This window comes from Balaenoptera ricei, chromosome 7, assembly GCF_028023285.1.
Source record: "Balaenoptera ricei isolate mBalRic1 chromosome 7, mBalRic1.hap2, whole genome shotgun sequence".
In the NCBI taxonomy this organism is placed as follows: domain Eukaryota; kingdom Metazoa; phylum Chordata; class Mammalia; order Artiodactyla; family Balaenopteridae; genus Balaenoptera; species Balaenoptera ricei.
This window is the reverse complement of record NC_082645.1, coordinates 9,355,971-9,379,934: the sequence shown is the minus strand read 5'-3', so window position 1 is coordinate 9,379,934 and position 23,964 is coordinate 9,355,971. Positions and strand designations below refer to the sequence as shown.

General features: G+C 40.5%; 1 protein-coding gene across 16 annotated transcripts in view; it reads left to right on the top strand.

Moving 5' to 3' along the window:
• CLASP1 (cytoplasmic linker associated protein 1) overlaps window positions 1–23,964 on the top strand; it is a 261,428-nt gene that overhangs the window by 4,658 nt on the left and 232,806 nt on the right. Inside the window, exons 2-3 of one of the 16 annotated variants that reach the window (XM_059927655.1) lie at window positions 18,899–18,937; window positions 20,146–20,196. The exons of 14 other annotated variants lie outside the window; for them this stretch is intronic. The gene's annotated coding sequence lies outside the window, so the exon portion shown is untranslated. The remainder of the gene's footprint in view (window positions 1–18,898; window positions 18,938–20,145; window positions 20,197–23,964) is intronic. One more of the 16 variants, XM_059927656.1, reaches the window with a different exon arrangement.

The window sequence follows — 23,964 nt, the reverse complement described above, 5'->3', positions numbered from 1 at the left end:
CACTTGTACATTCATAATCTTTGTTTCCTTCAAAATCCTGTGAGGTAGGAAGAGAAGATACCATCGCTATCCTATCAATTTACAGATGAGAACCCAAGACCTGCACATTAAATCCAAGTGCGTGATAGAACTAGGATGAGAACTGGGCCTTCTGTTTCTCGCCTAATGTTGTTTTTATGTAAATTGTCTCCTAGCTACATGATTTTGTTACCTTATATTGAAGTTGTGGTTCTGAAGTCCTCTGATCTTTTGCCACATGAATAGCTGCCACACCAGATTTCCTCCTTTCTTTTAGTGTGTTTATACTTGCTTTTTAAAAAATGTAAATTTAAGTTTAATAGTTACCATATCTGGGGGCAGGGGGGTGGTGGTGGGATGAATTGGGAGATTGGGATTGACATGTATACACTAATATGTATAAAATAGGTAACTAATAAGAACCTGCTGTATAAAAAAAATAAAATTCAAATAAAAAAAATAGTTACCATGTCTGTTAAGATTTATCTTTTTCTGAAAAAAAACCTAGAACTGGCCTCGTGGCCATCTTGTTACCATGGCCCATTTGGGTGTGTTTATCTTCGTTCAAGATGGCTGTGGTCAGTGAATCCACTTTCCAGCTCTCTAGAATGGTTGTCCAGTTAACTTTCCAAGCAGAATCAGTTAAATTTACTTAGAGTCCTATTACAGTGATACGGCAATAATACAAAAAGTTGAGAGGCCAGACAGGGAAAACCTATGCCAAGCTGTCCTAACACAAGGTCTTGTCTTTTCTTTGTATCCAAAGACTTTTTTTTGTATTTATTTATTTATTTTTAAACATTCATGTGACTCGCTTTTTTAAAAATTAAAAAAAATTTTTTATTTTATACTTTTGGCTGCATTGGGTCTTCGTTGCTGCGCGCGGCCTTTCTCTAGTTGCAGTGAGCGGGGGCTACTCTTTGTTGTGGTGCACGGGCTTCTCACTGCGGCAGCTTCTCTTGTTGCGGAGCACGGGCTCTAGGCACGCGGGCTTCAGTAGTTGTGGTGCACGGGCTCAGTAGTTGTGGCTCGTGGGCTCTAGAACGTGGGCTCAGTAGTTGTGGCGCACGGGCTTAGTTGCTCTGCAGCATGTGGGATCCTCCTGGACCAGGGCTCGAACCCGTGTCCCCTGCATTGGCAGGTGGATTCTTAACCACAGCTCCACCAGGGAAGTCCCTTTTTTTGTATTTACTGAGGTAGAATTGACATACGACAGTATATTAGTTCCCAGGTTTGCAACGTAATGGTTCAATATTTTTGTATATTGTGAAGTCGTCACCACAGTAAGTCAAGATCCATCACCCTACAGAGTTATAGAATTTTTTCCTTGTGATGCGAACTTCTAAGATCTACTCTCTTAGCACCTTTCAAATATGCAGCACAGTACTATTAACTATTGTCATCATGCTGTGCATTATAACCCCAGGACTTATTTATTTATAACTGGAAGTTTGTACCTTTGATGCCCTTCACCCATCCCCCCCCCACAAGGTTTTTGCTTAATGCGTCACCCTTTAAAGCTGTCCATGCTTTTTAGTAAGTAATTTTAGGTCTTGAGTGTTTTTTGAATAGTTTCCGTGTAATGACATAGTACACATCATTAAAATTTTTAATAGCTTTGTCGTATTTGAGTTGATATGGCAAATTTTGGTAAACTGGGATCCTTGACAGGCACGTTATCTTTTATTTTTTTTTGATATTATATATACTACAACGGCGGCTTTTTTTTTTTTTTTTTTGCATGTAGTTTGCTGCTTTTGTGTTGTTTCCTTCAGATCAATTTTAAGAAGTGAGAATATTGGGTGACTTTTGATACATATTGCCTGATTGCTGACCAAAAAGTTGAACAAGTTAATAATTTCCTAAGCAATTTAAGGGTGTTTGACAAAAATTTTACCAACTTCTGGTAATATGATTTAAGTCATTTTTTTTTGGTTCTTTTTGTTCCTGTGAGAGGTGCAGAACGTGCAGGTTGAATTGGATATCACCTGCAGGTGATCCCTCTGCATTGCCAAAGCCAGTGCGTTTTCGACAGGTTTGGAGGAAAATGCAGGTCTTACTTTGTGGGGCAGACTGGTCTGTTTGCCAACATAAGAAGGTAGTCTTGTAACATCTCCGTGCCTTCCCTTTTCAAGTGTTTCTTTACACAGTTGTGCTCAAGGGCCCTGCCTGAAATATTTAGTAATCAGAGTGTCTGGCGGTGGGGGTGAGGCATCTGTGTCTAACAGATTTCCCAAGTGCTTCTGAGGCCACCAGCGTTGGAGAGCTGCCTCAGGTCCACCTCCTAGCTGATTTCCTGCTCCGCTCCTCCACAGAGCACGTCTCTCCTGCTGGTAAAGGCAGGGCTCTGTTGTGAACAGAGGCCTGTTGTACAGAGAGAGTGAATTGTGTAGCCGCGCCCTTCCTAACGTGGAGTAGCTGGGTTCATTCTGTGAACAATAAGCCAGTCTTTCTAAGAGTCTGAACTGCATAGAAACAGCTCCTTCTCTGAAGTCTGCGTTTTATTTAAGTTCTGGTAAGTCATAGAATTCTCCAGATCCAAGCCATGTCCTGCTCAGCCTTTGGTTGCCTCTGGGGTGGCAAACAGACCTCTCGTCCCGGTAGCAACAGCCATCGTAGACTGAACACCCACCATCTGCCAGGCACTAGGCTGGGTGCTGTAGGAGTACTTTTGTCAGGTCTTATGTCAACATTTAAAGGTAGATGCTGTTTTCATTTCATAAGGAGAGGAAGCTGAAGCTTTGTTAGAGCACCTGAGTAATGTGTCCATGGTCACACAGGTGCAGAGTAGCAGAGTTTGGCTCTTGAATTCTTCAGCTTCCTTTCCACTTATCTCTGTTTTTTCCAGCACAGGTTATTCTTCCTGCATGGAAGGTCACTGGGCTGCCTTGGGGGAGAGTCTGCTTCCAGCATCCGGCAGCATCTGGAGAGGCCTCTTCACTGGTCAGGAAGGATGTAGAGATGCAAGCTTCCCACTAAGGTTTCCATGAGGGTTAGTCAGATCTGGGGACCTACAGTCCATTTTGGATTTGAGTCCCTGATTTGAAATCTACCCTTGGGCAATCCAGACTCCTAAAGACTTTATAGAAACTGGTTTTTTTTTCTTTTTATTATGGTAAAATATATATAATATAAAATATGCCATTGTAACCATTTTTAAGTATATAATTCAGTGGCATTAATGACATTCACATTGGGTAACAGTCACCGTAATCTGCTTCCAACTCTTTCCCATCACCCCAAACAGAAACTCTGTAACTATTAGGCAGTAAATCCCTGTTCGTCCCTCTTCCTCAACCCCTGGTAACTTCTAATCTTCTAGTTCTATGAATTTGCCTGTTCTAGATATTTCATATAAATGGAATAATATATGTCCTTTTACGACTGGTTTATTTCACTTAACGTAATGTTTTCAAGGTTCATTTATGTTGTAGCCTGTGTCAGAATGTTATTCCTTTTTAAATGCTGAATAATATTCTGTTGTATGGATATTGTACATTTTATTTATCCTTTGTCTGCTGATGGAACTTGGGTTGTTTCCACTTTCTGACTGTTGTGACTAATGCTGTAATGTATGTTGGTTTACAAATTTCTGTTTGAGTCTTTTTTTCAATTCTAGTTATATACCTAGGAGTAGAGTTACTGGATCATGTGGTAATTCCATGTTTAGCTTTTTGAGGAACTGCCAGACTTTTTCCACAGTGGCTGTACATTTTTACATTCCCAACAGCATCGTACAAGGGTTTCAGTTTCTCCACATCCTTGTCAACACTTGTTATCTTCTCTTTGTTTTTGTTTTTTAAAATTATAGCCATCCTAGTAGATGTGAAGTAGTATCTCACTGTGGTTTTGATTTGCATTTCCCTAATGACTAAGATGTTGAGCATCTTTTCTTGTGCTTATTGGCTATTTGTATATCTTCTTTGGAGAAATATCCATGTATCTGTGCAAGTCCTTTGCCCATTTTGTTTTTTTAGATTGAAGTATAGTTAATTTACAATGTTGTGTTAGTTTCTGGTATACAGCAGAGTGATTCAGTTATATATATTTTCATTTTCTTTTCCATTATCACTTATTATAAGATATTGAATATAGTTCCCTATGCAATACAGTAGGACCTTGTTGTTTTCCTTTGCCCATTTTTAAATTGGATTGTGTGTCTTTTTGTTTTTGACTTTTAGGAGTTCTTACATATTCTGAATATTAAACTCTTATCAGATATATGATTTGCAGATATTTTCTCCCATTCATTCTATAGGTTGTCTTTTCACTTTCTTGATAACGTATGTTCTTTGCTGCACAAAAGTTTTTAATTTTGATGAAGTCCAATTATTGTATTTTTTCTTTTGCTGCTTATGCTTTTAGTGTCATATCTAAGGATCTATTGCCAAATCTAAGGTCTTGGCGATTTACTCTTGTGTTTCCTTCTTAGAGAGTTTTATAGATCTAGCTCTTCCATTGAGGTTGTTGACCCATTTTGAGTTAGTTTGTATAAATAGTGTGAGGTAGGGCTCTAACTTCGTTGTTTTGCATGTGGATGTCCAGTTGTCCCAGCACCATTTGTGGAAGACTAATGACGACTGTACTTATCTTCTGTATCACTCAGTTGATGTTTATGTTTTGCTTTGGGTTTTTGACTTCACCGCCTGCTCTCCTCAACCTCAACACCCTCGCACCCTGCCTTGTTTTCTTCCCTTGAGACAGGATTCATGGATGTTGCGTGTGTATTGCAGCTTTGCTACTTGACGTGTAAGATACACTTAGTAAATGTGAGTTCCCTTTCTTTAGATTTTGTATAGTTACTTTTTTTTTTTTTTTTTTTTTAAAACTTTGGGTTTATTTATTTATTTATTTATTTTATTTATGGCTGTGTTGGGTCTTCGTTTCTGTGCGAGGGCTTTCTCTAGTTGCGGCAAGTGGGGGCCACTCTTCATCGCGGTGCGCGGGCCTCTCACTATTGCGGCCTCACTTGCCACTCTTCATCGCGGTGCGCGGGCCTCTCACTATCGCGGCCTCTCTTGTTGCGGAGCACAAGCTCCAGACGCGCAGGCTCAGTAGTTGTGACTCACGGGCCTAGTTGCTCCGCGGCATGTGGGATCTTCCCAGACCAGGGCTCAAACCTGTGTCCCCTGCATTGGCAGGCAGACTCTCAACCACTGCGCCACCAGGGAAGCCCTGTATAGTTACTTTTAAGTCTCCTGTGTTCGGATATAGATTATAAGGACCTTCAGAGTAGACTATATGTCTCTGTTTTTCAATTTCCAACCTTCTTTGGTCCCCCATTCACTCTAGTGCCCAGTCCAGTACTGTGTAAGTGATGTGCTTAACTTTTATTGACTGAATTGTGAAGCTAAACATAGATCTTTGTGAATACATTTGGGTAATTGCAGAAAATTATTCTTTTTTTTGGGCAGGTGGGATCTTAGTTCCCCAGCCAGGGACTGAGCCAGGGCCCACGGCAGTGAAAGGGCCAAGTCTTAACTACTGGACCGCCAGGGAATTCCCAGAAAATTATTCTTAAAAGAATAGTGATCAGTATATTATAAAGTTCTTTAAGATTTTAAGTTCAGGTCCTTTTAAGTCATTTTCCCAAATGTGGGGATTGATAATAGTATTGGGCCTTTCAAATGCCTTAGGAATTTTTTTTTGTATGTGACATTAGCTATATGGATAAATGTCAGGCTGCATAATATGGTGTTCATTTCATAGATGATTAAAACATTTTTAACTTGTTATTTAAGATTATGATGAGTTTTAAATTGGGAATTTTACTCATTTTAGGTGTGATTTTGCTCTTTTTTTAAAAATAAATTTATTTATTTATTTTTGGCGGCATTGGGTCTTCGTTGCTGCGTGCGGGCTTTCTCTAGTTGCGGCGAGCGGGGGCTACTCTTCATTGCGGTGCGCGGGCTTCTCATTGTGGTGGCTTCTCATTGTTGCAGAGCACAGGCTCTAGAGCGCGGGGGCTGCAGTAGTTGTGGCACGCGGGCTCAGTAGTTGTCGCTCGCGGGCTCTAGAGCACAGGCTCAGTAGTTGTCGTGCATGGGTTTAGTTGCTCCGCGGCATGTGGGATCTTCCTGGACCAGGGCTCGAACCCATGTCCCCGGCATTGGCAGGTGGATTCTTAACCCCTGCGCCACCAGGGAAGTCCCAACAAATGCTTTTAATTTCAAAAATTATTTTGAATTTGTATACAATGAGTGTATATTACTTTTCTGACGAGAGAATTAAGTATCATTAGAAAATCTTCTCTTGCCTAGAAATCTGAAAAGTTAACTAGTGGACAAGTATCTGATCTTTCTCTCTGGGTCCGTATTATCAGATTTCCCTCCATCACACTTTAGTGTTCAGTAGGGTCTAATGTTACTTGTCCTAAGTGATCAGACCTCCCTTGGGAGTCCATTTTGTAATCTGCCATCCAGATATCAGGGAGGGGAAGGCTCATTTTAAAGTTTGGCCTTTGGTGTTTTGTTTTCCAGTAAGTTTTGACTCCTAAGTAGGTAGTCCTTAGCATCTGTTATAAACACTTATCATGAGATACTGGTTATTCATCGGGGAGGGGGGCAGGTAGGAAGGAGAGATGCTATTTTCTTTTGCTACCTCTGGCCTTATTTATGGAGAATTTGGGCCTGGTATGTATCTAAATCTAAGGCTATATCTTTGTCTAAAAAGTTTGACTTAAGAAGTATTTTTATCACTTAATAGATCGCCCTCCAGACATAGGATCCCATTCTGAGGAGGGTGGCCCTTTCAAAAGAAATGCTCTCCTGCCACGCTCTTGATGCGGGCTGACGGGGTGGTACTTTAGCCTGTTGCTGATTGAACTCGCCTGTTGGTAGCCATTGCCTGCGGCCTGTGACTGCGTTTATAAAGTGAACACCATGGGAAAAGCTTTTCTTACTCTCATTCACTTCAGAATTTGGAGTAGATTTTGGAAATTGCCACAGAAGCATTTGTTTAGACAGTGTGACAGTATTTAGCCAGATTGTGTAGTAATGGTTTTGTGGAATCATGAAAGCGTGACTAAGCCCTAGAAGGTGAGGCGCACCTTATAGTCATTTGCTCGCTAGATCTGTTTTGGGGTGGCGTGGGTGACCGGAGGGGACACAGAAAGTGTGTACATAGGTGTCCATGAGAAATGGACCCAAAACACTGAAAGCCCTTAAGGAAAACCACTGCCGTTAAAATGAGAGAGTTATTCTGGGGTGTATCTGGGTAATTAGTAGAGAATGCGCTATGCACTCTGGTGAGAATCTTCAACAAACTTTACTGTTGTGCCTGAGGACAGAGAGAAGGGCTGTCAGCCCTGTTCCCAGAGAGCTCCGCCCCCAATGAAGCGGGACAAGCAAGGAGACAGTGAGGAGTCCCCTGGTGAGTGTGCTGAGTTCAGTGTGGAAGGCTGAGGCGGGAAGGGCTTCTCATCTGGCAGTGGCGAAGGATGTGTCCCTTCCTGTTTTCGTCGGAAGGATGTGAAGCCCTGAGCAGGTCCGCAGCCCCCTGGCTGTACACTCTGGGGCCTGGCTCTTGCCTTCCATTAATGAGAGAGCTATGTTGGCTGGAGACCGAGCTTGTGACAGGGGACAAGGAGCCTGACTCTTGGCCATGTTAACCCCACGGTCTAATGTTGTCAAGTGGCCAAGAAAGCACCCTAGCTGAGAGAAGGCTGAAACTAACCTCCCACAGAGAACCCTGGGTCTTAATGAAATCCGGACTCTTCTGTTTTACTGGAATCATCAACTATCAGTCATTCCGTTTTGGAATTTTGGGGGTGGGGAAATTGCTTTTGGGAAATTGGTTGCTATTGAGATTGCATATGGATAGTTAGGACATTATTAAACTTATGTAATTTTTATTGTAGTCACAAGCTTATTACATGCATGATTGGCTGTAAAAATTTTTTTAAAGCGTACCTCAGGGGTATTCTTGTGGGCCTGAGGTTCCTTTCATCTTGTTTAAGTTACCTAGAAAGGAGAGATAGAACTGCTAGTTAAATGCATTAAAATTTTTAAATTATAAAATATTTATTTTTTGAACAGTTAATACATACACATGTTTTAAAGATTAGGTTCCTTCCTCTGCTGTCTGCCATCTACCCTTCCCTAGAGACACTAATGTTATTAATGATTTGTATGAAAAAGTGCATATACATATATGCCTTCCCCCACTCTCCTTTCTTGCACAGATAGTAGACTACTGAATTTTGTTTTTTGCTTTTTTTTTTTTACTTAATATATCTTGGAAATCAGTCTATGTCAGTATCAATACATTAAAGGCTTCTTCATAGTTTTTTGAAAATGAAGAGTATGGCTGAATAGTATGCCGTTGTATCGCATACCGTAATTTACCCAGCCCTCTACTAAGGAACATTTAGTTTTTTCCAGTCTTTTGCATTTATAAAACTATGCTGTAAAGAATAATCCTATAATAATTTATTTTGCATGTGTATGAATGAATTCCTGTAAGTTGACCTTTTGGGTTGAATGTTATGTGTCATTAAAATTTTGAGAGATATTGCCGAATTACCCATCTTAGAGGTTTTAACAAAACCCTGCCGGCGATGAGAGAATCCTGTAGTTAGTACACTTAAAAATGTAATTTTATAGAAGTGTATGACCTAAAAGTAATTTTGTAGACGTGTATGACTCTGTCTTGTGTTATTTTTGAATTAAAACATGGCTGTAGTTCAGTGATCAAAAACTAATCGAGCACTTTTCTTCTCATTACTTGTGTGTTTTTGTTTTTTGTGAGTCTTTGATTTTGCAGGAATTCCATGGCTGGAAGAGCTTCAGAAATACACTTTGCTTCCCTATAGGTGTTACCAGTGCTGCCTGCTAGAGATGAGTATACTAGCGATGGACAATTTGCTGAAGAACTAGCTTTTTAAATGTTTTTCGGTTCTTTGTAGTAACTGATGATGTCTGTGGCTTCAGGATTACGGTTCTTTTTGACTTTACAAATAACTTTCTGGTATTTATTGGACGCAATATGCTTATACTAGAAAGAATATGAACATCTTAATGTTTTGAAATGTGTATTTCCTTTGACTAGATACTGTATGTACATGGTTAAAAAAGTTTAAAAGGTGCCCAAGGATAGAGAGTGAAATGTAAGCCTTCCTCCACCCTTTTTATCGTTCTTCCACATCCCATTCCCAGAGGCAGCCGCTGCTTCTAGCTTCTTGACTGGTCTTCCAGATAATCTGTGCGTGTGCAGGCTGGCAGCATTGCTCTGTTAGGACCACTGTTACTTTTTATTTTTTTTAACATCTTTATTGGAGTATAATTGCTTTACAATGGTGTGTTAGTTTCTGCTTTATAACAAAGTGAATCAGTTATACACTGTCATTTTTAACATTTTTTTTCTTTTTTAATTTTTTATTGAAGTATAGTTGATTTACAGTGCTGTGTTAGTTTCTGGTGTACAGCAAAGTGATACAGTTACACATATATTTTTCATATACTTTTCATTACGGTTTATTACAGGCTATTTAATATAGTTCCCTGTGCTATACAGTAGGTCCTTATTGTTTATTTTATATATAGTACTGTGTATCTGTTAATCCCAAACTCCTAATTCATCCCTCCCCCACCCCCTTTCCCCTTTGGTAACTGTAAGTTTGTTCTCTGTGTCTGTGAGTCTGTTTCTGTTTTGTAAATAAGTTCATTTGTGTCATATTTTAGATTCCACGTATAAGTGATATCATATGGTATTCGTCTTTCTCTTTCTGACTTACTTCACTTAGTATGATCATCTCTAGGTCCATCCCTGTTGCTGCAAATGGCATTATTTCATTCTTTTTTCGGCTGAGTAGTATTTCATTGTATATATGTACCACATTTTCTTTATCCATTCATCTGTCGATGGACATTTAGGTTGCTTCCACGCCTTGGCTATTGTAAACAGTGCTGCTATGAACATTGGGGTGCATATATCTTTTCAAATTAGAGTTTTTGTCTTTTCCGAATATATGCCCAGGAGTGGGATTGCTGAATCATATGGTTAACTCTATTTTTAGTTTTTTAAGGAACCTCCATACTGTTTTCCACAGTGGCTGCACCAGTTTACATTTCCAGCAGCACTGTAAGAGGCTTCCCTTTTCTCCACACCGGCATTTATTATTTGTAGACTTTTTGATGATGGTCATTCTGACTGGTGTGAGGCACTATCTCGTTGTAGTTTTGATTTGCATTTCTCTGATAATTAGCGATATTGAGCATCTTTTCATGTGCCTATTGGCCATCTTTATGTCTTCTTTGGAGAAATGTCTGTTTAGGTCTTCTGGCTGTTTTTTGATTGGGTTGTTTGTTTTTTTGTTATTGAGTTGTAAGAGCTGTTTGTATATTTTGGATATTAACCCCTTTTTGGTCGTATTATTTGCAGATATTTCCTCGCATTCTGTAGGTTGTCTTTTCATTTTGTTTATGGTTTCCTTTGCTGTGCAAAAGCTTGTAAGTTTGATTAGGTCCCATTTGTTTATTTTTGTTTTTATTTCTGTTGTCTTGGAAGCCTGACGTAAGAAAACATTGCTACGATTTATGTCAGAAAACATTTTGCCATGTACTCTTCTAGGAGTTTTATGATGTCATGTCTTATATTTAAGTTTTTAGTTTGTGTGTATGGTGTGAGGGAGTGTTATAACTTCATTGATTTACATGCGTCTGTCCAGCTTTCCCAGCACCACTTGCTGAAGAGACTGTCTTTTCTCCATTGTATATTCTTACCTCTTTTGTCGAAGATTAATTAACTATAGGTGTGTGGGTTTATTTCTGGGTTTAACATGTATTTTTAAAAATTGTATAAATAGTACATTTTCATTGTAGAAAATAGAGTGTTAATGCTTTGGTATGTTTCTTTCCATACTTTTTCTATGTACCAAGAATATAAGTGACTACTTTTTATTTTACAAACAAAAAGGACGTCAGAAACATGGAGTTCTCTAGTTTGCTTTTTTCACTAAACTGATTGTAGATATTTTTCCAGGGCAATAAGAACACATTTTTACTTTGATTTTCAATGATTGCGTGGTATGCTATTGTTTGGACGTACTGTAATTTCTTTCCGAATTTCCTGTTCTTGAACACTTATTTTTATTAAAAAGTCTTTTTCACGAAAGCTGCAGTGAACAACTTTATATATACATTTTAGAATACTTAACAAATTATTTCTTTAGATGAATTCTTAGATTTGGACCTATTGGATCAAGACATATTTAAAGGTTATTGATAGAGGTTTCCAAATTGCCCTAGATAGTTATGAATTTTATTCTCATCAGCAGTGTATTAAAATGTGTATTTGATTATGTTCAATTACATTCTTTTTTAAAAAAATAATTAATTTTTTGCTGCGTTGTGTCTTTGTTGCTGCACGCGGGCTTTCTCTAGTTGCAGCGAGCGGGGGCTGCTCTTCGTTGCAGTGCACGGGCTTCTCATCGTGGTGACTTGTCTTGTTGCGGAGCACAGGCTCTAGGTGCGTGGGCTTCAGTAGTTGTGGCACGTGCGCTCAGTAGTTGTGGCACGCGGGCTCAGTAGTTGTGGCTCGCGGGCTCTAGAGCGCAGGCTCAGTAGTTTTGGCGCGCGGGCTTAGTTGCTCCGTGGCATGTGGGATCTTCCTAGACCAGGGCTCAAACCCATGTCCCCTGCATTGGCAGGTGGATTCTTAACTACTGCGCCACCAGGGAAGTCCTCAATTACATTCTTAAGTGATTTTTTTTGTTTAAATGTAGCACTAGAGTCAGGTTTTTAGGCATTTTAAAGAAAACCATGTTAGTGATGAGTAGGAATAAGTCAGTGTTGGAAAAATATTGAGGTAGTCACACTCAGTTTGGAAATGGAGCATCATCTGTATGTACAGTTCAGTACATACTAATATAGGCAAGGCACAGATCTCTTCTTGTGCTTTTCTTTTGGATTTTTTTTCCTGAATCCATAAAATATGAATGTAAAAAGGTTATTATAGTAATAGCAGTGTTCTGTTATAGTTGATCTGAGAAATATAGCAAAATTTCCCCAGCTGTTACGTGTAAGCTTAGTAGAGTACAGATTTAAAGTCTATATGCTTGAAATCTGGTTGAATGGTGGGTGGGTAGGAAGCCGTATGTGAAGTTGTGTTTTCAGTGTCCTTGTCATTGCCCAGCTGATGTTGCAAATTATTTTTCTCTGCCAGGTCACTTGCACTGCACTGAAAGGATTTGAAGCTAACCCTAATAAGACTCAATGAATAAATGAATCTCTAAAGTGCTCATCTCAGTTTTCTTTCTTCAGCAAGCACAGGATTCCTTATCATTGAAGGCTCTGTGACTGTAGGTCTTCCCAGTCCGTCAGATTCTGCGTCTTCAGTCTGAATCTTTCTGGAGCAAGGAATAGAAGCAAGGGAAACGATTTGGGCATGAGAGACAGTAGCAGAGCATGTGTTTTCATGGCAGTGTGCGCCTAAGACAGAGCTTTACCCAGGGGTGACCTTATGTTTATTTCATCGTTGTAGTCTTTCCTTTTTCTGTCTACTAAGGAGTCATCAGAAAAGTAGCTAATCTTCCAGGAAGGTACCTTGATGTACTGTTGGAATAGATCCTTCACTTGTCTTTCCCTCCCCAGTGGACCTGGAATTTGTTGACAGATTGGCTGGCACATTAGGTATTTAAGGAACTTTAGGAAACTAGGACCAAGAGCCTGTCCACATCATGTACATCTTTTCACTTTTTTCCTCTTTTCATTTTGGCATAAGTATAGATTCACAAGAAGAGGCAAAAATAGTACAGAGAGTTTCTCTTCACCATTCACCTAGTTTCCCCCAATGGTTATATGTTACCCTTTTTCTTCTCTCTCTTTCCTGTTTTTGATCAGCCCTTCGGCATCTGTGGGAAATACTGAGCTCTCTGAGCTAACGATTGCTGATTGTTCTCCTAGGTTCACTTCTGGGGGTGCATGTGGTTCTTCCTCTTCCTTTGTTCCTTGTTTCTGGAGCCCCTGCTTAGTATGTGTGCTGTGCCAGGGCAGGTTGCTTCTCTCTGTTCAGGCTCTTCTGCTCTTATCTTGGGAACATTAAGTGTGGTGGATGTATCCTTCCTGTGTAGGTCTTTTTCCTAAGTTATATATACTCAGGTCTAAAGTACTGAGACTTGTGTGTATTCTTGGTGAGAAGCAGCAGCTGTGACTTGGTGGAAATAGCCCTGGATTTGGAATTAGAAGCCCAGGTTCAAATATTGATTCTGTTTTGTACTTGTTGTGTGACCCTGGAAGTTACTTTGCTTCTGAATCTGTGAAATAGGCATGACAGTAACGATCTTACAGAGGTTTTGTGGGGGAATAAAGAAGGTGGCATTTTTATAATCACTTAGTGCATTGGAAAGCGCTATTTCAAATGTGAAGTACCTATGCTTATTGTAAATTGCTGAAATGAAACCCAAATTTTAAACCACTGCCGCAGTACTTCTTAGCTTGACTTCTTTATTCAGTAAAAGAGAAAAACTCTGTGCTTTTATATCCCAAGCTTCTTACACCTTCTGTCTTCACATTGAATAACCCGTACTTAATAAGGTTTTCTTTTTTTCCACTGTGTGTAACCCAGCTCCCTTGGGAAATTTGGGATAGCCATGTCAGCTGTCATGCTATCAAATGACATATCAAATGCTCTGCTCTCTTCTTATTTACCTAAGTCTGGAGATTTTATGTTTCAGAAACCTGTTAGAAAATCTCTCGTGTGGGTATATATGCTCTTTTCTGCTTACCTTTTTAGTAGGTTTCACTCTTAGAAACCAGCCCTTAATATGGTGCTAGAAACTGAGATTTTTATTTTTAAAAGGGAGACGTGATATTTTTCTATATACATGTATAAATATATATGGAATAAGTAGTCAGTATAAAAGTGGGGGATAATATGAAAAATTTAAGATGTCCATAACTGGCAATTTTTTTCTTTAATGTGATCTAGTTGCAGATAGACTCTTTTAAATCATTAAGGGACAGATATCTGTAGAACAGCACACCCAATAACAGTGAATACACATTGTTCTCAAGGGCATGTGAAACATTCTCCAGGATGGATTATATGTTATGCCATAAAACAAGACTCAATAAATTTAAAAGGATGGAAATGGTTCAAAGTGTGCTCTGACCACAGTGGAATGAAATTAGATATCAGGAACAGAGGGAAATTGGGAAATTCACAAATATGTGGAAATTAACCAACACACTCCTAAGTCACTAATGGGTAAAAGAGGAAATCACAAGGAAAATCAGAAAATAGTCTGAGATGACTGAAAACAGAAACACAACATAACATGGTGGTAATGGTTGCACAATAATGTGAATGTACTTAATGCCACTGAGCTGTACACTTAAAAGTGGTTAAAATAGTAAATTTTATGTATGTTTTTCCACAATTGAAAGAAGAACCCTGCCATTCATTCATTGTTCAACAATAAATATTTAGCACCTACTATGCTCCATGCACAAAATTAAACAACGTATCATAACCTTGGGGATGCAGTAAAAGCAGTGCTCAGAGGGAAATTTATAGCTATAAATGCTTATATGAAAAAAGAAGAAAGATCTTAAATCAGTAATCTAAACTTCTATCTTAAGAAACTGGTAAGAGAGCAAACTAATCCAAAAGCAAGCAGAAGGAAGAAAAAATAAATACTAAATTAGAAAAAAATGAACTAGAGAAAACAAAAATCAACAGATTAAGAATTAAAAAGATCAACAAAATTGACAAACCTTAAGCTAGTCAAGCTAGTCTGACCAAGAAAAGCAAGGACAAGACTCAAATTAATAAAATGAGGTATGAAAGAGAGGACATTACTACTGACCTTACAGAAATAAAAAGGAATATGAGAGAATACTAGGAACAATTATATGCCAACAAATTAGACAACCTAGATAGAGTGTATGCATTCCTAGAATGGCATTACTGAGATTGACTCAAGAAAAAATAAAACATCTGAATAGTCCAATAGCAAGTAAAGAGATTTAATTAGCAATCAAGAAACATCTCACAAAGAGCTCCAACTCAGATGACTTCACATTTGGTGATTCTACCAAATATACCAAATGCAAATTCTTTGCAAACTCTTTCAAAATAAAGAGGAGGCTGGGGTGCTTCCTAGTTCATCGTTTGAGGATGTTATTACTCTGTTAACCAAACCATACAAAGACATCATAGGAAAAGAAAATTACAGACCAGTATCCTTTATGAATATAGATGCAAAAAAAAATCCTCAACAAAATACTGGCAAACTGAGTCCAGCACCAGATCAGAAGGATTATACACTATGACCAACTAGGATTTATCCCAGGAATGCAAGGTTGGTTTAACAGCTGGAAATCAGTGTAACCATAATAATAGTAAAGGACAAAAACCACATTATCATCTCAATAGCTGCAGGAAAAGCATTTTAAAATTTTTTTTTTTTTTTTTTTTTATTTATGTATTTATTTATGGCTGTGTTGGGTCTTCGTTTCTGTGCGAGGGCTTTCTCCAGTTGCGGCAAGCGGGGGCCACTCTTCATCACGGTGCGCAGGCCTCTCACTATCGCGGCCTCTCTTGTTGCGGAGCACAGGCTCCAGACGCGCAGGCTCAGTAATTGTGGCTCACGGGCCTAGTTGCTCCGCGGCATGCGGGATCTTCCCAGACCAGGGCTCGAACCCGTGTCCCCTGCATTGGCAGGCAGATTCTCAACCACTGCGCCACCAGGGAAGCCAGGAAAAGCATTTTAGATGGTAAAAACACTCAACAAACTAGGAATAGAAGGGAACTTCTCAATGTGATAAAGGCCATTGATGAAAACCCACAGCAGATGCCATACTTAGTGATAAAAAATTGAATTTTTCCCAAGATCAGGAACAGGACAAAGATGTCCTTTTATGTCACTTCTATTCAACATTGTACTGGAGCGTCTAGCTGGGGCAATTAGGCAAGAAAATGAAATAAAAGGCATCTAGGTTGGAAAAGAAGTAAAACAGTCTGTTTGCAGATGATGTGATCTTGTATATAGAACATCGTAAGGAATCCACTATAAAACAATTAGAGCTGGGCTTCCCTGGTGGCACAGTGGTTGAGAATCTGCCTGCCAATGCAGGGGACATGGGTTCGAGCCCTGGTCTGGGAAGATCCCACATGCTGCGGAGCAACTGGGCCCGTGAGCCACAACTACTGAGCCTGCGCGTCTGGAGCCTGTGCTCCGCAACAAGAGAGGCCGCGATAGTGAGAGGCCCGCGCACTGCGATGAAGAGTGGCCCCCGCTCGCCGCAACTAGAGAAAGCCCTCACACAGAAATAAAGACCAAACACAGCCAAAAATAAATAAATAAATAAACAAATTTTTAAAAAGTATAGAAAACTTAGAATAAAGTTAACGAAGAAGTGTAAAACTTACATTCTGAAACTATACAACATCACTGAAATAAATTAAAGATCTAAATAAATAGACATCCTATGTACTTGGATCGAATGACCTAGTACTGTTAAGATGGCACTATTCCCCAAATTGATTCAACATACTCCCCATTAAAATCCCAGCTGTCTGTTCTGCAGAAGTTGACAAGCTGATCTTCATATTCGTATGGAAATACAATGGACCCTGAATAGTCAAAACAATCTTGAAAAGGAAGAACAAAGTTGGAGGACTTTAATAACTTATTACAAAGCTACAGTAATCAAGACAGTCTGGTACTGGCATAAAGGGTAGGGTAGACCTACAGATCAGTGGAATAGAATGTAAGTCCAGAAGTAAATCCTTACATTTATAGTCAATTGATTTTCAACAAGAGTGCAAAGACAATTCAGTGAGGAATAGTCTTTTCAACAAATGGTGCTGGGACAAGTTGATATCCACATGCAAAAGAATGAATTTGGACCCTTTCCTCACTCATATATATAAATGAACTCAATCATAGACCAGAATGTAAGATCTGAAACAGTAAAACTCTTAGAAGAAAATGTAGATGCAAATCTTCATGACCTTAGATTAGGCAGTAGTTTCTTTTCTTTCTTTTTTATTGTGGTAAAATAGGCAGTGGTTCCTTAGGTGTGACATATAAAACAAGTAACAACAGCAAAAAAATAGGCAAATTGGACTTTATTAAAATTTAGAACTTTATGTTTCAAATGACACCATCAAGAAAATGAAAGCACACCCCACAGAATGAGAGAAAATATTTGCAAATCATTTATCTGATAAAGAACTTTTATCCAGAGTATATAAAAACTCATACAATCAACAATAAAGACAACCCAATTAAAAACATAAGCAAAGAATTTTTTGTTGTTGTTGTTTTTTGCTTTTTGGCCGCGCCACGTGAAGTGTGGGATCTTAGTTCCCTGACCAGGGATTGAACCTGCACCCCCTGCATTGGAAGTGCAGAGTCTTAAACACTGGTCCGCCAGGGAAGTCCCGCAAAGAATTTGATTAGACATTTCTCCAAAGAAGATGTCCAAATTGGCCAACAAGTCCATGAAAAGAAGCCCAGCACCCAGAGTCATTAGGGAAACGCCCATCAAAGCCACAGTGAGATGCTACTGCATACCCTCTTGGATGGCTATGATAAAAAAGATGGACCATAAGTATTGCTGAAGAACATTCCAAATATCCATCAGCGGATAACTGTATGAACAAACTGTGGTACAGCTATTCAGTGGAATATTATTCAGCCATAAAAAGGAATGAAATACTGATCCATGCTATGAGATGGATAAACCTTGAAGATAGTATGCTAAGTGAAAGAAGCCAGATATGAAAGACACATATTTTATGACTCCATTTATATGAAGTGTCCAGAATAGGCAGATCCATTCCATCAGAAAGTAGATTATTGGTTTTCATGGGTTTGGGAGAGGGGGTTGGAGAGTGACTGCTAAAGGATGATAGGGGTTTCATTTTGTGGTGATAAAAATGTTCTGGAATTAAGTAGTGGTGATGGGTGCACAACTTTGTGAACATATTTAAAATTGCTGAATTACATACACTTTATTATTTTTTAACATCTTTATTGGAGTATAATTGCTTTACAATGGTGTGTTAGTTTCTGCTTTATAACAAAGTGAATCAGCTATACGTATACGTATATCCCCATATCCCCTTGCTCTTGCGTCTCCCTCCCACCCTCCCTATGCCACCCCTCTAGGTGGTCACAAAGCACCGAGCTGATCTCCCTGTGCTGTGCGGCTGCTTCCCACTAGCTGTTTTACATTTGGCAGTGTATGTATGTCCATGCCACTCTGTCACTTTGTCCCAGCTTACCCTTCCCCCTCCCCGTGTCCTCAGGTCCATTCTCTACGTCTGCGTCTGAACCTAGGGGCAGTACATACACTTTAAAAGGGAGAATTTAATGATATGTGATATATATTTCAATAAAGCTGTTACTAACAATTACTAAGCGGTCATTCAGGTTTAAGGATCTGTTTTCCATTGGTATAGTAAACAAACGGAAAAAAAAGCTGGTCACAGCTATGGAACTGTAAATGAAGCTCTCTGAAAAATACAGCAGAAGTAAATGTTGCTAGCCTGAGTGGAAATTTAGGTCCCCTCTTTCTAGAGGAGCCGGCATATTGGTTAGTGTCTGTGATGAGCCTTGTTTCTCCAATAAGCTGGCTCCCTGCCGAGGTCTCCTGTTTTCACGTAAGACCCTTCCTTGGGAATCTGTAATCTATATTATTACTATTCTTTCCTGTCTGGGGTAACTGCCTTGGTAATGTAACAGCTTGGTATGCTGATGTTGACATTGGTCTTGTGTGTGTATCATTGGGAGAAGAAAAGTCAGCAGTCAATAGGGAGGTATCTTTGTTGTCAGTTAGTTTTGGTTTCACAGTTCTTGAATGAATAAGATGAATGTTAAATAACTCCTTTTCTCTTTTAAGACTTTTAAAAATGTCTCTTTTCTTCTTAGAAAATATGAAGAGTAGAGGAAATTATTAAGGAGTAGGAGGTAAGCTCTCAAACCTATTACTCAGAGGCTACCTATTAATCTTTTACATACTCCATTTTTGTTCTTTTCTGTAATTTTTTTCACATGTGGGCTATATCATACTATATGTATATAAATGTCATATATTGTATATGCTATATGTGTAACTATGTATATGCAATTTAATGCAGTTTCACATCCTTATTTGTTTAGTTAATTACTAATTTTATTGCAGGTATTTTATGTATTTTTTTTCCCACATAGACTTAAGCTTTACAGTTCTTTTGAAGACGTTAAAAAGTGTTTTGGATTTTTAAAAGTTCCAGACAATTTTAAACACATAGAGAAGTGAAGAGAATGGTGTAACAAATTCTCATGTACCTATCAACATGCTTCAGCAGTTTTCAGTGTATGTCCATCTTGTTTCATCTTTGAGGAGTAGAATAAAAATAGAAGCAATTCTTCTTATTATAAACCTGCCATAGGAGAAGCAAAAATAAAATTAAAACTATGTTCTACTTTTATAGTTCACAAAGAAAAAAAATATCTGAAAAATTTTTAAGAAATTACTTCATTAAAATACTAGTGAAGGCAAGTAGTAACCATTATGAATGAATAATTTATCTGGCACTTGTGCAGTATATTTATTTTCTCCTATTATTTTTTTTATAGTATGTATACAGTAATATGGAGCTTTTTTTTTTTTTTTTTTTGGTACTTATTTGTGTTTTCCATTGTGTAGTTTTCTACCACATAATCTGTGGAAGTAACTAATCCACCAATTCCATCTTTTTGGGAATTTAAGACTTTATTCTTGTTTTACACTTCACTGATAGTTATACATTATATTTCATAATACTGAAAGGGAGATTTTCCTCCATTATGAAATGGTAATGCCTGGTTTTTGAATAATACTTTTCTCTTTGTAATTATAAAGTAACATATTTTCTATATTCATCATAGAAAAAATTTAGAAAATACAGAAAAGTACAAAGAAAAATCTGTAATCTTAGTACCAGAAATTAACCAATATTAATGATTTATTTCTATTCATATGACCTGCACTTTTAATACAGTGAACTTTCTTCTGTTACTCACTTTTGGGCATTTACATCATACATTATGGTTGGTTTTTTTGTCATGACTTCACTGTAGTTAATTATTATTCACACTGGGGTGAGTGATAGAGAGAAGAGGGAGTTCAACTGATTTTTTTTCCCCTATTGCAGAATATTCTTGTGATAACTTGAGGAACTGCAGATTTTAATGATCTCTCCAAGGTAAATAATTGTATGTCCACCCAAAGTCTTGTGATTCTGCATTTCAAAGATGACGTGTACAGAGCTCTCTGGAGACCACAGCACTGTTGGCCTTTGATGCTGGAAGTTGACTGCTGGGCCTTGTCTGTGCTCAGTCTTTCTGGTCTGAGCCAGGCTTTCTGAGAATAAGAACTCTTTTTAAAAAAAAATATTTATTTATTTATTTATTTGGCTGTGTTAGGTCTTAGTTGTGGCACGAGGGATCTTCGTTGTGGCGTGCAGGATCTTTCATTGCGGTGCACAGGCTTCTTTCTAGCTGTGGCGTGCAGTCTCTAGAATGCACGGGCTCAGTGGTTACGGCCCGCAGGCTCTCTGGTTGTGGCGCGTGGGCTGTAGAGCGCATGGGCTTAGTTGCTCTGCGGCATGTGGGATCTTATTAGTTCCCTGACCAGGGATCGAACCCGCATCCCCTGCATTGGAAGGCGGATTCTTAACCGCTGGACCACCAGGGAAGTCCCAAGAACTCTTTTTAGTGTTCAGCATCACAGGGCTCTATGTAAGTGGAATTTCTGGTATCTGTTAATTGAGAAATATTTTCAAACTCAAAATAAGAATTTAGAAATACTTTTTACATTATTTTTGCATTTAAAGATTCATAATTGCATTGCATAAGTTTGAAAATATGGCTAGGATTACTTAGGTCATGGATAATGTGTGGCTTGTGTCTGCACTAATTCTCAGACAGACTTTAAAAAAAATTAATTAATTTTTGGCTGTGTTGGGTCTTCGTTGCTGTACAGGGGCTTTCTCTAGTTGCAGCAAGTGGGGGCTACTCTTCGTTGCGGTGCGTGGGCTTCTCATTGCGGTGGCTTCTCTTGTTGGGGAGCACGGGCTCTAGGTGCGTGAGCTTCAGTAGTTGTGGCACGCGGGCTCAGTAGTTGTGGCTCGCAGGCTCTAGAGCACAGGCTCAGTAGTTGTGGCGCATGGGCTTAGTTGCTCCGCGGCATGTGGCATCTTCCCAGACCAGGGCTCAAACCCGTGTCCCCTGCACTGGCAGGCAGATTCTTAACCACTGCACCACCAGGGAAGTCCCTCTCAGACAGCCTTTAATCACTCCACCCTCTCACCTCAGGGGCGGGGGTCAGTAGTGTTTGCAGGTTGGGAACCATTGCTCTGGCCTTTCCAAATGGCTTGTTTTCCCTTGAGCAGGCCGTAGTCTGTTCTTTTTTGTGTTTTGTCCATATGTATTTGCACATTCCTTTTATCTGAAATGTTTTTTTGCGTTTTTCCTACCCCCCCCATTCCTCCCACTCCCCAAGAACAAATTGAACTCTACTAATGACTGCCAATGACTGTTTTCTTCTGATTCTCAACTCAAGCAAACTTCATTCATTCAAAAACTATTTCTCGAGTGCCTTTTTTGTAGAAGGCATGGTTGTAGGCATTAGGTGAACAAGATAAACAAGGCCCCCTCTTTCATAAGACTGACAGTCCTGTGGGAAAGTCAGACAGCAAATAGGTAAACAAACATGCGATAAATTACAACTTGTCATAAATGCTTTGAAGAGAACAGGGTGCAGTGACAAGGGACCGACCCCCTAGAGTGGTCTTTAAAGGGCTTGCTGAGGAGGTGACATTGAAGCTGAAGTGATAGCCAGGCCAGCGCAGGCATAAGGAGAATGTTTCAGGCATTAGGAACAGCAGGAGATAAGGCCCCGAAGTGGTAAAGAGTTTGGCACCAAAAAGAGGCCCGTGCCTGTGACTGGTGTTCAGAGATATTTGGCTCGGACATTCAAATTTGGGAGTCACCAGTTTTATAGAGATTTAAAAAATTCATGGAAATGGATGCTTATTATTTTGGGGTGAGCTTTGGGAGAGGAGGAGAGATGGTTAAAGAAACTTGAGGCTGTGCAGCCAGAGAAGTAGCAGGAAGGCACGCTCGTTTGTGGGAAATTTTTCGGAAGGAAGGAGGGGTCAGTTTTGGGATGCCCCTGAGAGGTGGGGTTAGTGAAGTAGGTCTGCCAGCAGGGCCGTCACTGGTGCTCCCGACCAGGGCGGCTGCAGTGGAGGGGTGGCAGGGGGCCCGAGGGGAGGGCTGCAGGGTGAACAGGGAGTGCCTCCGTGCAGCTCACGGGTGTAGGCGGCTGCTTACAGGGGCTCCACCGTCCCTGGTGTCGCTGATGGAAGGCCTGTGAGCTCCAGGGGCCTTGAGGAGGTCTCTCAGCTGCCGGGGGTGAGGCGATGGAGGGGCGCTTGCAGGTAGATGCTGGAGAGCAGGCAGCTGAAAAGTTGAGGGGGCCGCCCCGGGTCGCTGGTGAACGTCCCAGTTGTCTCATCCTGCCTGCTTTATTGAGCGAGCAGCAGGTGAGCCGGTCAGGAGGGGGCGGCGGGGTCGGGTAGATGGGCGTCTGCGGAGAAGACAGGAAAGCCCGTTGGGAGAGAAAGGCAAGCAGAGTTGCCAGAGAACGTGAGTTGGAAGGCTGCTGGTGGTGAAGGGCCTTCTGAAGTTTGAGATCAGTTTAAAACCAGCCTGGTTGGGTATGTGTGTCTTCTCTTCCGCATGGTCACCCCTGCAGGCCCGAGAAGGCAGCCAGTTCAGTGTGTCTGGTTCACCCAAGGTTCGGGATTACTAGGCAGTGACTGCCGAGAGAGAGACAGTGGAGGGTAGCTCCATGCTGTTGACACCCCCGTGGAATTTAATCCAGACTCAAAGGAAGGTGAGACTGGGAAGGAGTTTATGGAATCGACGAGGTTGAGGCAATGCACTTGAACAGAAGAGCTGGAGGGATGGGCATTTGTGGCGGGAAAGGAGGATGGCACGGCAGGGAGCTGAGCACCAGGCCGGGAGGGCTTGCTGGGGCCGAGAACAGGAGGCTGCAGGAGATGAGAGGAGCTGGGGAAGGAGGCAGGGAGGCCGGAGGCCGCATCCGCAGTGGGTGAGGCGTGGGGGGAGTGACGCGTGACAGCCGGAGGGGGGGGCGGGTGCTGCATCTGCCTGGTGTGTGTGGCAGGGGCCCATCCTGAAGGGCCCGCTGAAGTCCCTCAGGCAGCCGCTTCCCCTTTCTCTGCCACTGTAGCGCCATCTACAGGCCCCCGGCTTAGGGCCTGTCCCAGTACCGCCACCACCGTCTGCTTTTCTGTCTCGTCCTCCTTCCAGGCAGTGACCTCCTGGAGGGCCTTGACCAAGTCTTACCTTCTGGGCTTTCCAGGAGTTAGCCTGGGACACTTGTCACACCGCTGGCCCAGGGTCTGTTCACTGAGTGACTGTGTGGCTACCAGTGAGTGGGCTGTGGGATGGCCCAGGAGGAGAGAGAACCACTGCTGGCCGGGCACGCCGGGCGTCTTTAAAGGTTCACACCATATCGCAATTGTACAAACGATTATAATGCAGAAAAGTTGTCTTACTGATAGAAGCAACTGCTTTTGCCTAGTGTGGATTGGTTCTGCTCGTTTCTAGCTTTCGGGGTTGGCTTGTCATTATGATGCCTGCTTTCTACGTATTTTCCAGGGAAATTTTTGATGTGCTTATTGACTCACTGGTGCTGGTAATTTAAATTGTACTACTTGATGCTGTGATATGGAATATTATTTTATTAAGGCTTCCTGAGTGCTTTGTAATTTGATTTCTTGTTTCTTAATCCTCTACTTCTCATGCCCCATATAACTTTAACATTTTCATGTTTGAGTTATTAAGTACCCATGCTTTGAACTTGCAATGAGGCAGTAGTATATAGTATTACAGTATAACAAAAATAATACTAACTTTGGGGCCAGGCAGATCTGATTTTC